Here is a 14,646-nt window from a genome sequence, read left to right on the forward strand (position 1 = left end):
ACCAAGAGGACAGCCCTCCCCACCACCCCACACTTTTCCAAAAGAGTTACGCTGAAGAAGGGAATCTATCAGCAGAACGCAATATATGCTGGAAATGAAATCACTGTGGAAATGTGCAGTAAGAACCCTAATACTATGTATTTCTCCCTGTTCCCATCCCTAAGAAATCAATCTGAAGTTTCTCTATCTAACTTTCTCTTAATGGTATCACTATTCCTCTATACTCTTAGTGATACGTGAACTCTCAAAACAAATCTTTAGGATAATACATCAAAATTTCAGGTCTACTGACATCAGTAACATCATTGGAAGTACTTTAGAAAGTCTTTTTATCATCACAATCTCATCCATTACAGGAAAGAAATATGGATGCCTTATCATATAGGCAAAGTATTTAGTACTTCCACCAGAAACCACGTGCTCCAAGATTCATGTAACAATATACTACTTTCTTGCCTGTCAGTCTTGACAAGAGGAAAATGAAATGAATACTCCAAATTGGGGAGATTCTCCTCAAGAGACTAATACTACATACCTAGTAGTCAAAATGTATATTAAGTGGGTTGGCCCTAGTTAGATCCAGTGGCCTCAGTGGTTACTGAGACCTTCCTCTTTGTAACGACAGCACCTCCCATACTCGTAATTCAAGGTCTGGTGCAATGATGTTCAGTGGAGTCTAGGACAGCATTGTCTACTATGTCATTGTTGAATCACTCAGCACGTTATGGTGTTAATACCCAAGTATGATACCTCAGTGATCTCTGCCTTGTCCTTTTTTCTCTCTGCCTAAAAATCTAGTCAGTAGGTAAGTCCTCTCTATTCTACTTCCACACCATCTTTTCTATTTATCACTTCCTCCCTATTCTTTACTGTCATCATGCTACTTCAGGTTTTTGTTACCTCTGTATTATTAATACAATAAACCCTAAAGCCATCACCACACTGGGGCATTTGGTGACACTGTTCAAACACAATTGATGGAAAAAAAAATGATGCTTGCCTAACTCAGTTCAATGTTAACTTTATGAACTTAAGCAATTCACTTTGTCTAAGTTTTATAATCCATCCAGTCTTTCTTTGGATCATTACAATTTAAATGCATGGAAGACAGTCGTGCATGGGCAATGCAAAACAGTCAGGGGGAAATTACCTCACTGAGGCACAAAGATGACATTAGAGAAGAGGGAAATGGGCACAATTCTTAATATACTGATTATGTTCCATTTGATTAAGCATTGACTCATAATACATTAAATACACAATAGATATCTGTGCTGATTTTCTCACTGACCAAGAACTATGAGGTACAGGTACCTCCTAGTAAAACATGCCATACAAGATATGTAAATGGGCATTTGTTCAAGTGGAGCAGTGCAAGTATCGTCAGCCCAACATACAGGTTCTGCAAATATTTTGAGTTTATGAAAACAATTCAAGCAATTTCAACAAAGAGGTACCCCATTATGGTGATGAGAGGCAACACCCCTGCAGACAACACAAACAGATCAGATGACTGTACCATAGGGAGTGGAGGAAAATAAGGAGTATTTTGAGTTCCATGAACAAAGAAATTATTAGTCATTTCTGTGAGTGGTGGAGCAAAAGCCAAAGAGGAGGATTTCAGATTTCAGTCACTGTAGGTTCAGGAACAGGTTAATTAGAAACCATATGCAGAGGGGATGATGATGATGAAGATGTACTTGCTTATTCAATCTCATACAATTTTCTAGTCTCTGAAACATCTTCTGATGCTGTCCTGTGGCCCTCTGGAGATCTTTCCTCTTAGAAAGACAGGAATGAGTGAGACTTCAAAACAGCTTCTAGTGAATTTGCTTCAGCTCAGGTCACTTGCAGAGATCCCTTTCTCTGTCAAAAATTTCTAACAAAATAGATCTTAATGCAATTCTAGTTTGCTATTACAATAACCAGGTCAGTAGTGGATCTAGCTTAAACCTTAATCATACTAATATGAACATCACTAGACCAGAAAACTTACATTTTTAAGCTAGAAAATTCAAATAATAATTGCATTTTTAAAAAATTCTGAACCTAGATTTTATATTTGGCATAAATAATTACCTAATCTTGTTGCAATTATTTATCAAAACCAACTGAAAAATATCACTATAACTATATTGTTTTCTAGATATTTTCTTTTAGCTGTTTATCCTTCACTTAGAGGGATGAGATGTTGCTAGGGAACAATTAGCAGAACACTTTTAAAAAAAGAAGATGGTGGCCCCTGATACACAACTGAATTCATTTAAATTTTCCAAAATAATTTCAATTGTAACAAAAAGTTCTTTGACAGCATAAATAAATACACTGAGTAGTTGACGTCAAGATAGTGTAGATCAAATAAGTTATTTATAATAAAACATGCTTACCTTTCAAGACATGCTCAACATTTAGGTGGTAATAATAAATACAAATAAAATTGGCTTTCCTCATTTTGGTAACACTAAATATGCTAACATCCTTTTCTTTAAACCAAAACTAAAGATGTTTTAGGCTTAATAATTAACAGAAAAAACAATTTGGTCCCCAAAACTATTCTATCAATACCTAATTATCCTCACATTAATTTTAGGAAGAATTAAAATTTTAGGCTTAATAACTCAAATCTTATCTCTAGTATTAATTTATGAATAAGTAATTAATATTGTATTTATAGTGATAGCTTACAATGGTAGTAGAAATTTAGCATAGAAATAAAATAGTGACATTAAGGGTAAAAATGCTTCCTAATTTCAAGTCAGTTCCAGGCTAGAGTCATGTAAGTTGCCAATTTTATTGATCTAGGCTTAAAAGGCATAATATTTTCCATTTTGGAGGAAATGTTATACTGGATAAATTGTGCTAGGGAAAGCCTACCTCTGCCCATGCCAAGACTTTTTCTTCCCAGCCCTCCTCATGATAATTCCATCTGTGGTTCATGGGTGTCAGCCCCATAGGATTTCTGGCCTAATAGGATCTCTTGATGTTCATTTCAGGAATGAGACTCAGAATAATTTCAATTATAGTCCTACAAGGTCTAACAACAAGTTCCAATAATCATATCTTCACAGCTTTAGGTGGATTCAGCTATTAAGGATCACATATCCTTGATGTACATGAAAAAGTTCAAGGTATTTAATTTTACAATTCTTAAATAATCCATGCTCTCAGGTTAGCATTGAAGGTTCTCTCTTCCTTCTAGATCTGTTCCTCAGGTGTCAAGATCTTTCAAGACATGTTCATGTCTTATTTACCAACATGGGAATAGATCAAGAAAATCCTACTTTCTCCTTCACAAGGTCATTCTGTCAACTTTCCCAGGGACACATAACCACCTTTTTCCATCCTCAGACTTCAGTGGCACATGGCATTTTCCTTGAATGATGAACCAGAAGCCTTTTGCAGGATCTATACACTGGATTCAAGACTTAGAAAAGTAGCAAATAGAAGTTCCAAGAGACTCTTCCTTGAACAGCAAAATTTCAGTAATTAGAGCTTAGGGCTAGATAAATTTTTTCATATATTAGCCTCAAAATCTCACCTAGAACTTTTCAATTATTGACAAATTTCATCAGTTCACAACTATCCTGCCCCCTCCTCATCTTGGTCTGTAGATAAAGCCAAAAGAAGAACATCAGAGCATTTCTAGAATACAATGGAATGAGAAGGAGGTGAGATTCCCTCAGCATAGTCCATGTAAGCAAGTGGTTCATACGTGGGTACAATTTCCTTGGTGAAAGCTATGTCATAAAAAGAAGCTGTGGTTTTAGAACTAGAGAACAGTACAACCTTAATCAAGAGCTAATTTGAAACCATAATAACTATTTTCTCTAAATGCTCAAAGAGGGGTGCAAGTTAACAGATGGTCACCGGTGGGTGTGACTTGAAAAGCAAATTGATTAAAAGCTATAAAAGTTGGATAAGTGGCTATTGTGTGAGTTGCAGCTGAGGTGGTGTCAGGAGTAAACCACTCTTGCTTAATTGAATCTCTCATCACTTGTGTGCCACAATGACCCCCTTTCTGACTTATATATGTGTGTGTATGCATATATGTGTGTATGTTTGTGTATATGAGTACGTATGTATATATGTATGTATATATGTATGTATGGATGGATGGATGGATGGATGGATTGATGGATGGATGGATGGATGAATATACCTGTGAAGGAGTGGCTTACTGATCTCAGTCACCCAGACCTAAGAGACCTATTTAGCATTGTACTGCTGTTTCCATTTCTTTACCACAAATTCATGCACAGTGAATAGTTGGTTCAAAATAGTAGCATTAAAAGATACAATTATATGACTTCCCAGATGATTCCAAATGACACATAATTACTATTAAAAAGTTTATTTTTCCACTTTTGGGTGGGAATGTCATAGAGCAGTTTCTTGTAAATTAAATAAGCCCAAAATTGTAAGCCTTCAATGTCTCAACTATTTGTGATTCAAATGACAATTCATACCCGGAAATACCTAAGGAAGATTCTGCAGAGAATATGAATGAATGAACCAAGGATTCAATGAAAAGTAATAAAACATAAGGGAGAGAGTATTTGGAAACAGAGAACCTGAGGCTGTTTAAATTCTCCAATTTCTGACTTATGAAACTTTGAGCACAACATTTAAACTCTGTAAGACTCCTATTAGTAGCATGAGACTGGTGGGCTAAATGATTTTTGAGGTCTATTCTAGCTCTAAATTCTATTTTCCTAGTGAGTAAATGAGTAGAAAAACTTCATGAAATCAAAACACCTGATGCTTCAGACAGATCTTCATCCAAGAACTGTAAGAGACATCACAGAATGCACCCAGTGGGGTAATGTACAATATTGGTCTTCTGTGATTTGCCTATGGTACAGGACCTAATAATTGTTGAATTTCTTTCGTGTACTCCAACTTCTCTTTTGCTGCATTATAGCCAAAGCTTTTGAAATAGAGAGGACTGATGTCAGCCTCCTGAGTCATCCAGTACCAACCAGGGTTTTGCCACGTTTCTGACTAGAGACTGAAATCAATAGAAGATTGTCATCCCGTAAGAGTCACAGGGGATAATGCTTAAAATGATTTTGTAAAATGACAACACCACATGCACATACACACCAAAACAAACATGTAGCACACACACGCACACACACACACACATACATACACATCTTCCTCTCCCAGATAGTTAATTATAAAAGAAAAAAAGCAGCAGCGAGTTATGTGAGAGTAATAGTTAAATTCTTTTTACATTCAAAAGCCTATTCCCCTAGAGCCTCCAAGAGATCAATCCAATGGGGTGAAGAGAGGAAACCGTGAAATAAGGCAATTTAGGACTACTGTAGACAAACTACTTTTATAAGAATGGATGCTGTAGAGTTTTATATTGTTGTTTTTAAACTTCCTCTGTTAAATGGAGAGTTAAGAGATAGATTGGCTATATTCTAGTATGTGGGTTTTATATAAACCAGAAAGTCTATGTATATATGACATTCTCATTTCTATAAAAAGTGTCCCGAAATCTATTATTTCTAAAACCACACTTAAAATAATACTAGTTCCTCTCAGGAAGAGATTTTTAAATTGTATTTAATATGATATTTAAAATATAATTTCCATAAATAAAATTTATTCCTTTTTGATATAATTTCAGTTTGTTTGTTTGTTTGTTTAAATGGAAGCATACTTTCCAATTTTAATATAGATACTTCCTTCAGTGACTAAAATGATTTCTCTTTCTTCTGAAATCTTATATGATTAATTGTCTAGATTCACTGAACAGTCTATGAGTCTGGTCCTTATCCATTTTCATTGGTAAAATGAAGGAATTACATTCTTGAAAGGAATTTGGAACTATGCTCCCCAAATTATTGAACTATGAATATCTTCTCACTCAAGAATACTGCTAGGCTTCTACACTAAAAAAGACCAAGGAAAGAGGAAAAGGACCTATATGTACAAAAATATTGAAAGTAGCTCTCTTCCTGTTAAATAAAAATTGGAAATTGAGGGTTGGGAGGGTCACCTATTGGGGAAGGGCTGAACAAATTTATTGTATGAATATAATGGAATGTTATTCTGCTATAAGACATACAAAAATTAAAATGTGGGAACTGTGAATATCTCTGTGAAGTGATGCAGAGTGAAATAAGTAGAACTGGGAAATCAGTTTATGCAATTATTTCATATAAAAAACTTTTATAGATTTTAGACTATTTAATGCACTAAAAAAGTTGGTACAGGTGACTGAAGATTAATCACACCATTTACCTCTTGCCAGAGATGATAAAATTAAAATGGAGAATGAGATACACATTTTAAATGAAAGAATAAGTGAATGAATAAATATTAAATGAATTAATTAACTAATGAATAGATAAATAATGAAAGGGCTGGTCTAGATACATTCTAAATTCCTAAACTTTAATTCCTATAATCTTAAATTCTTGAAGTTAACTTTTGTATCACAATTGAATTACGGATATAGCTGGCACCCCATTTGACCATAGCATTTGTTTCACTGATCCTTAGTAACCTACATACAAAGTAAAGTTCTCCTCCTTCCTTCTTTCTTTACATAAATTCCTGATCCATGATAAGGCAAAGAATTATTGTGGAAAGTACAGTGAACTTAGGAGTCAAACGACATACCATTAAAAACAAGCTCTGTCCCTTAGTAGTTTTGTTACTAGGAGAAATTCATTTCACCTCTACAAGACTCTTTTCTCAGCTGCAAAATATGAATAGCACTACTTGCATTGTATACCACGTTTCTCTTCCCTTTTGCTCCTAAGCTTCTTTCTTTTTTAATTCTCTACAGTCTGCTTCTGACCTCATAAGTCAAGTCAAATCAACAAGAATTTATTAAACAATTACTAGGTGCCAGACACTGTGCTAAGTGCTGGAGCTTCTCTCTCCAGAGTTACCAATGAACTAGAAATAATAGTAACAAAATTCATCTGGAGGGGAAAAAATGTAAAAAATATCAAGTGGATCAATGGGAAAAGTAGAGAGAAGGAGGCCTAGAAGAAGTACATGATGCAGAAACAATACCATAAAGATATAATCACTCAACATTTTGCTAATGGAGAAAAATTAAGGAGATTGGTCAATGCAACGGATTAGGTACACAATATACAGAAGCACATGAGCACTGTAGTCTAGGGTCAGATATACCCAACGATACTAGCTACTAGGAAAATAACTTACTATTCAACAAAAAATGTTCGGAAAACTTGAAAGTAGCCTGACAGAACCTAAATATAGACCAACATCTCCCACTGTGTACCAAGACAAATTTCAGATGGGTAGGTGATTTTGACATTAAATGTAACATGGAAGAAGATCTGTTGATGGCAAGAAACATTCATGACCATATAAGAGATAAAGAGGTTTGCAGGAGGCAAAATGGACAATTCTGACTACATAACCTTTTTTAAACAATTATGCAAACAAAATCAATGAAGCTAAAATTAGAAGGGAAGCAGGAAACCAAGGGAAAAACTGCAGAATATTTTTTTCCTGATTCATAGAAGCTAATTTTCAAGATATATTGGGAATTGCACCGAATTTATAGGATTAAGAGTAATTCCCTAGTTAAGTTGTCAAAGGATATGAATAAGCAATTTTCAGAGGAAGAAATCATGCTATCAATAGATATATAAAAGTGTTTTAATCACTAATAATTAGTAAAGTGAAATTAAAACAGCTTTGAAATACCAGCTCATACTCATCAGAATGGCAAAGTTGACCAAAAAGGAAATGAAAGCAAGAAATGCTGGAGAGGCTCTCAGGAAATAAACACATTTAAGTGTCATTGATGGGACTGTGAACTGGTCTAGCCATTCTGCAAAACAATTGGGAATAAGCCCCCAAAGTTATTAAAGTGTGCATACCTTTTGACCTAGCATAATTGTTAATAGGTCTATACCCTGAAAGAAATCAAAGAGGAAAAAAGACATATATATGTATATATACACATATACACACACAAACACATATACACATACATGTATGTGTATATATGTATGTGTCAGCAGGTGGGCGTAACTACATACACACACATATACATTGTCAGCTGTTTTTGTGTTGTCAAAGATTGGAAACTTTCCCATCTATTGAGGAATAGTTGAAAAACTTATGGTGTATAAATGTGATGGAATTCTGTTGCTCTGTAAGAAATGATGAAAGGGTTGATTTCAGAAAAACCCTGGGAAAACTTGGATAAGCAAATACAAAGTGAAAGAGCAGAAGTAAGAGAAAAGTTTATAAAACAACATTATTATAAACAACATTGAAAGATAGGAACATTGACCAACACAATAACCAACCACAGTTCCAGAAGCCTCATGATGAAACGTTATCTGCCTCAGATAATCAACTGATGGAATCAGAGTGAAGATTGAAGTATATTTTCCAGTCCTTTTCTTTCTTTCTTGGAGTGAGGGACACTACTATGGGATTTTTATGAGCTAGTAGTAGGTCTTCTTTTTCTTGTCTTCTTATTGGGTAGGGGAGAGAAAGGTGGGAAGGAAAGAATTCAAAACTGAAAAGAAAATGAATTCGAATTAAAAAAAAAGTTACCACTGATCTCTTAATTGTCAAACCTACAACCTATTCTCAGTCCTCATTTTTGACCTCTCCACAGCCTTTGACACTGTGGACCTTTGAAACTCTTCCCCTTGATACTCTACTTTAAGTTTTCCTGACCATGTTTTCTCCTGATTGCCTCCTACCTATCTGATCTTTTCTTTTCAGTCTCCTCAGCTGAAACTCTATCCAGTTAGTTTCTGTTAATTGTGTGTATTCCCCCTTCCCTGAGCCCTCTTCTTTTCTACCTCTATACTATTTCACTTGGTGATCTTATTTGTTCCCAAAGATTCATTTCTCTTCTCTATGCAGATGATTCTTAGATCTATTTATCCTTCCCTAAACTGTCATGACTACTAGTCACCCCTCTCATTTTACTATTGAACACCTCAAATTGGAAGTCCCATAGACACATTAAACTCAGTGTCCAAAACTGAACTTATAATATTTCCCTCAAAACATTTTTTCTTCTTAACTTCTCTGTTACTGCCATCTTTCTAATGACCTAGGCTTACAATCTAGGTGTCATCCTTAACCCATTTTTCTTTCTCACCTTTCATATCCAATCTGTGACCAAGTCCTGTTGATTTAACCTTTGCAACATTTCTAATAAAAATGTTCTTATCTTTTCTGACACTGCCAGCACTCTCACACTGATTCAATATCCTTCAGATCAACTTCTTTGCCTCAACTTTCTTTACTTCAGTTCATCCTCCACTGAGCTATCAAAGTGAAAGGGTTCAAAAGCACAAATCTGATCATGTCACTCTTCCATTCAATAAGCTCCAGTTGTTCCTTTATAACTCCATGAAAATCCTGTTTTACTTTAAAGCTCTTCATAACTTGTTCCCTTTTTTTCTAGTCTTATACCTCACTCCCCTCCCATAAATACTATGATTCAGTGATTTGGCTTCTTTGCTATTCCCCACAAAAGACACTTGATCTCCAAACTCTGTATTTTCACTGCCTTTCTCCTTTGCCTGAAATTTTATTACTCCCTGTATTTTCTTCATGACTTCCTTCAAGTCTCATCTAAAATCCCACCTTCTACAAGACATACTGTCTAGTTCTCTTTAATTTTATTGCCTTCCCTCTGAGGTTAAATAGATATTTACACATAGTTGTTTGGGTGTTTTCTCCCCCCATTAGGGTGTGAAGTCCTTAAGGAAAGGAACTCTTTTAGCTTTTGTATACATAGCACAATACCTAGCATGCAGTAAGAGATTAATAACTGTTTTTTGAATTAACTTGACATTACTCTTAGAGAAAACATTTTCTAACTTCCTCAGTTGTGTTTTCTGCTTCTCTCTGAAGTTATTTCACATTTATTTTTTTCCCTATGTTGTTGCTTTCTGCCTCCTTACCTCAAAGAGTAAAATCTAAGTTCCCTCAGAGCAAATATATATATATATATATTTGTATTTTTGTATACTCAATATTAGCGCATAGTAGGTACTTAATAAATATCTACTAAGTCAAATTGCTTTGAATCAAATACTTGTTCAATAAATTGCAAGGGCTTTGGTGGTTAGATATAAAAATAAAAATTGGATTAGAAATAGTAAACTGCTGTCTAGTTACATAATTGTTCATAATTCATGCTAATCAAAAAGGTTGGAATTTTTTGTTACTTGGTTTTTTTTTATTTTTTTTAAATTTTAATTAATTAATTTATTTAATTTTTAACATTCATTTTAACAAAATTTTGGGTTCCAAATTGTCTCCCCTTTTGTCCCCTCCCCCCCAAACACCAAGCATTCTAATTTCCCCTATGACCAAACTGCTCTCTCTTCTATCATCCCTCTCTGCCCTTGTCTCCATCTTCTCTTTTGTCCTGTAGGGCCAGATAACTTTCTATACCCCTTTACCTGTATTTCTTATTTCCTAGTGGCAAGAACATTACTCGACAGTTGATCCTAACACTTTGAGTTCCAACTTCTTTACCTCCCTCCCTCCCCATCCCTTCCCTTTGGAGGGCAAGCAATTCAATATAGGCAAAATCTGTGTAGTTTTTCAAATGACTTCCATAATAGTTGTGTTGTATAAGACTAACTATATTTCCCTCCATCCTATCCTGTCCCCCATTACTTCTATTCTCTTTTGATCCTATCCCTCCCCATGAGTGTCGACCTCAAATTGCTCCCTCCTCCCCATGTCCTCCCTTCCATCATCCCCCCCACCCTGCTTATCCCCTTATCCCCCACGTTCCTGTATTGTAAGGTAGGTTTTCATACCAAAATGAGTGTGCATTTTATTCCTTCCTTTAGTGGAATGTGATGAGAGTAAGCTTCGTGTTTTTCTCTCACCTCCCCTCTTTATCCCTCCACTAATGAGTCTTTTGCTTGCCTCTTTTATGAGAGATAATTTGCCCCATTCAATTTCTCCCTTTCTCCTCCCAATATATTTCACTCTCACTGCTTGATTTCATTTTTTTAAAGATATGATCCCATCCTCTTCAATTCACTCTGTGCACTCTGTCTCTATGTGTGTGTGCGTGTGTGCATGTGTGTGTGTGTAATCCCACCCAGTACCCAGATACTGAAATGTTTCAAGAGTTACAAATATTGTCTTTCCATGTAGGAATGTAAACAGTTCAACTTTAGTAAGTCCCTTATGACTTCTCCTTGCTGTTCACCTTTTCATGGTTCTCTTCATTCTTGTGTTTGAAAGTCAAATTTTCTTTTCAGCTCTGGTCTTTTCATCAAGAATGCTTGAAAGTCCTCTATTTCATTGAAAGACCAATTTTTCCCCTGAAGTATTATACTCAATTTTGCTGGGTAGGTGATTCTTGGTTTTAGTCCTAGTTCCTTTGACTTCTGGAATATCCTATTCCATGCCCTTCAATACCTTAATGTAGGAGCTGCTAGATCTTGTGTTATCCTGATTGTATTTCCACAGTACTTGAATTATTTCTTTCTAGCTGCTTGCAATATTTTCTCCTTGACCTGGGAACTCTGGAATTTGGCCATAATGTTCCTAGGAGTTTCTGTTTTTGGATCTCTTTCAGGCGGTGATCTGTGGATTCCTTGAATACTTATTTTGCCCTCTGGTTCTAAAATCTCAGGGAAGTTTTCCTTGATAATTTCATGAAAGATGATATCTAGGCTCTTTTATTGATCATGGCTTTCAGGTAGTCCCATAATTTTTAAATTGTCTCTCCTGGATCTATTTTCCAGGTCAGTTGTTTTTCCAATGAGATATTTCACATGATCTTCCATTTTTTCATTCTCTTGGTTTTGTTTTGTGATTTCTTGGTTTCTCATAAAGTCATTAGCCTCCATCTGTTCCATTCTAATTTTGAAAGAACTATTTTCTTCAGTGAGCTTTTGAATCTCCTTTTCCATTTGGCTAATTCTGCTTTTGAAAGCATTCTTCTCCTCATTGACTTTTTGAACCTCTTTTGACAATTGAGTTAGCCTATTTTTCAAGGTGTTATTTTCTTCAGCATTTTTTTGGGTCTCCTTTAGCAGGGTGCTGACCTGCTGTTCATGCTTTGACTGCATGTCTCTCATTTCTCTTCCCGGTTTTTCCTCCACTTCTCTAACTTGATTTTCAAAATCCTTTTTGAGTTCTTCCATGGCCTGAGCCCATTGAGTGGGCTGGGATATAGAAGCCTTGCCTTCTGTGTCTTTGCCTGATGGTAAGCATTGTTCTTCCTCATCAGAAAGGAAGGGAGGAAATGCCTGTTCACCAAGAAAGTAACCTTCCATAGTCTTATTTCTTTTCCCTTTTTCTGGGCATTTTCCCAGACAGTGACTTGACTTCTGAATATTCTCTTCACACCCACTTGGCCTCTGGATCCTCCCAGCCAGTGCTTGGGGTCTGAGATTCAAATGCTGCTTCCCAGCCTCAGGGCTTTTGGTGGGGCAGGGCTGCTATTCAGTGTGAGATTAAGTTCAGGTGCTCAGGTGGGGGCAGGGCCGCCTCACGGGCTCAGTTCCCTCAGGGGGTTTATGCAGAGACCTTCAACATTGGATCCAGGCTCCTGCCTGCTTAGGGAGCCCCAGTCTGCTCCCGCCTCTGCTGTTGCCTCCTGATGGGGCCTGAGTTATGGGGGCACCCCAATCCCCTCTCGACCTGCCAAAGAGACCCTCTCACCGACCCCTCTCACCTGTGGGTGGAGGGACCTGTGCAGCTGCTGGAGCTCCCGTTCCTGAAGCCTGCTCGGATCTGTTCCTCTCAGTGTTGCAGCCCCAGCAGGGCTGTGCTTGGCTCCCAGTCCGCGGCACCCAGTCCATGGTGCAAAGGACCTTTTGCAAGAAGTTTGCAGGTCCCTCTGGAACAGAAATCTCCTTCGCTCCAATGTTCTATGGCCTCTGGTGCTGCAGAATTAGCAGTGAGTTGCTATTTACAGATGTTCTACGGGTTGTGGGTTCGGAGCTATGTGTATGTGCATGTTTCTACTCAACCATCTTGGCTCTGCCCTGTTACTTCATTTTTAATGAAAAGTAAAATATGTGAATTTCCTTTAAGAAGCAAGCTTAGATAGATAAGTATAGTTCCTCGTTGCTTGAAAGACCTCACTTAATACACTCTTCCAATTAACCTTTGAACATATAGTAAGCTATAAAAAAAGAAGACAATGAATAACACGTGGGATGCCTTGCTAGGGTAATCTTTTACTGATTAGAAGGAGGTCACTGAGAGATTTTCTATAGACCTTATGGTACGTTGTAGGTGTTTCTCCATTTTGCTTTGCCAGAAGGAGAATAAATGACAAAAGGGCATTTAAAAAATCCAAGTCACAAATTAGAGAAAGCCAAGGATTGCCTTGGAGGGACATTATAGGTCATATATATAAGAGCTACTTGGGAATTCTAAGGATGTAAATGCAAATTAATACCATCTCTCAGATAAGAAAGGTCCTATCAGTAATTAGAACCGTGAGGGCTTTTGAGGTTGCTGCCAGCTTTGAAACTGCTGGAGCTGAATAGACCTAAGTTCTCAACCCAGAGAATTGCCTAGAACTCAAATGTTCTTAAAAGACAGTACAGATAGGTAAGCTATAGCTTTGATTTAAACTCTGTTCTGTAGTTTACATGACAATATGCAAATGTTAGCATTTAGTGATTAGTCATCATTCTTTTTTATAGTAAAACATAATTTGAGGTATGTAAACATCACAGTGCTATCCGTTGTGTGACCATAGAATTTTAAGCCAGAAGGAACCTTTGAGATCTCCTTTTCTAAAAAACAGATAATGAAACGGAGTCACAAAGAAGTGAAGTGACTTCCCCAAAGGCATACAGGTAGGAAGCAGCAGCTTCAGTAGAATACATTTTCTCTGAATCTAGATATACTATACTGTTTCCTCCTTTTCACCTGACAGCTGTTATAGGATTCACAAATAAAAATCTATAAAGGAAATGAACTGCCTTTGAACAACTAGCCTTTCAAATATAGATGAAGAAAGCAATAAACTATGTCACAATTGCCATAGCTATGTCCTAGACAAGGGAACACTAAGCTTCCCAGTTTCTTTGAATTGCCAGTCATTAACATCTAACTAACTTGTAAGCTTGACTTTGGGGGACAGAGTGTATGCAATAGTGGAAAGATAATTGGGGTTCAAATCAAAAGATTTTGATTTAAGTCTCATATATTTATTCATTGTGTGTCCTTGGTCAAGTTATTTAACCTTTCTAAGCCTCTCACTTTCTCCTCTTTTGTAAAATCATGACAAAAATATTCATACTACATAATGGCTTTCAGTTCCAGAAATATGTGTTAGGTACCTATAACAACATGAAAAGTGTTACGAGGATTAGAAATTTCTCTTTAAACTACTATAGATTAATTAATATATATGACTCTTCCTCTTTCCCTTCCTCCTCCCACATCTAGTTCTTTTTTCTCCTACTACTTTCTCCATACATTTCCTCTTGCTCCTCTCCCTGACTTCTTCCCTCTCCTATTTTTCCTCCTACTTTTCATCCTCCTCCACCTCCTCCTCTTCCACTTTCTCCTACTCCTCCTTCTCCTCCTAACTGTAGTGGAGCTAGTGACAGAGAAGAAAGGTAAAATCCAGGAAAATATTTGAGAGATAATGCTAAACATCCCATAGTTCATAAT

This window comes from Notamacropus eugenii, chromosome 2 (genome assembly GCF_028372415.1).
Source record: "Notamacropus eugenii isolate mMacEug1 chromosome 2, mMacEug1.pri_v2, whole genome shotgun sequence".
NCBI lineage: Eukaryota > Metazoa > Chordata > Mammalia > Diprotodontia > Macropodidae > Notamacropus > Notamacropus eugenii.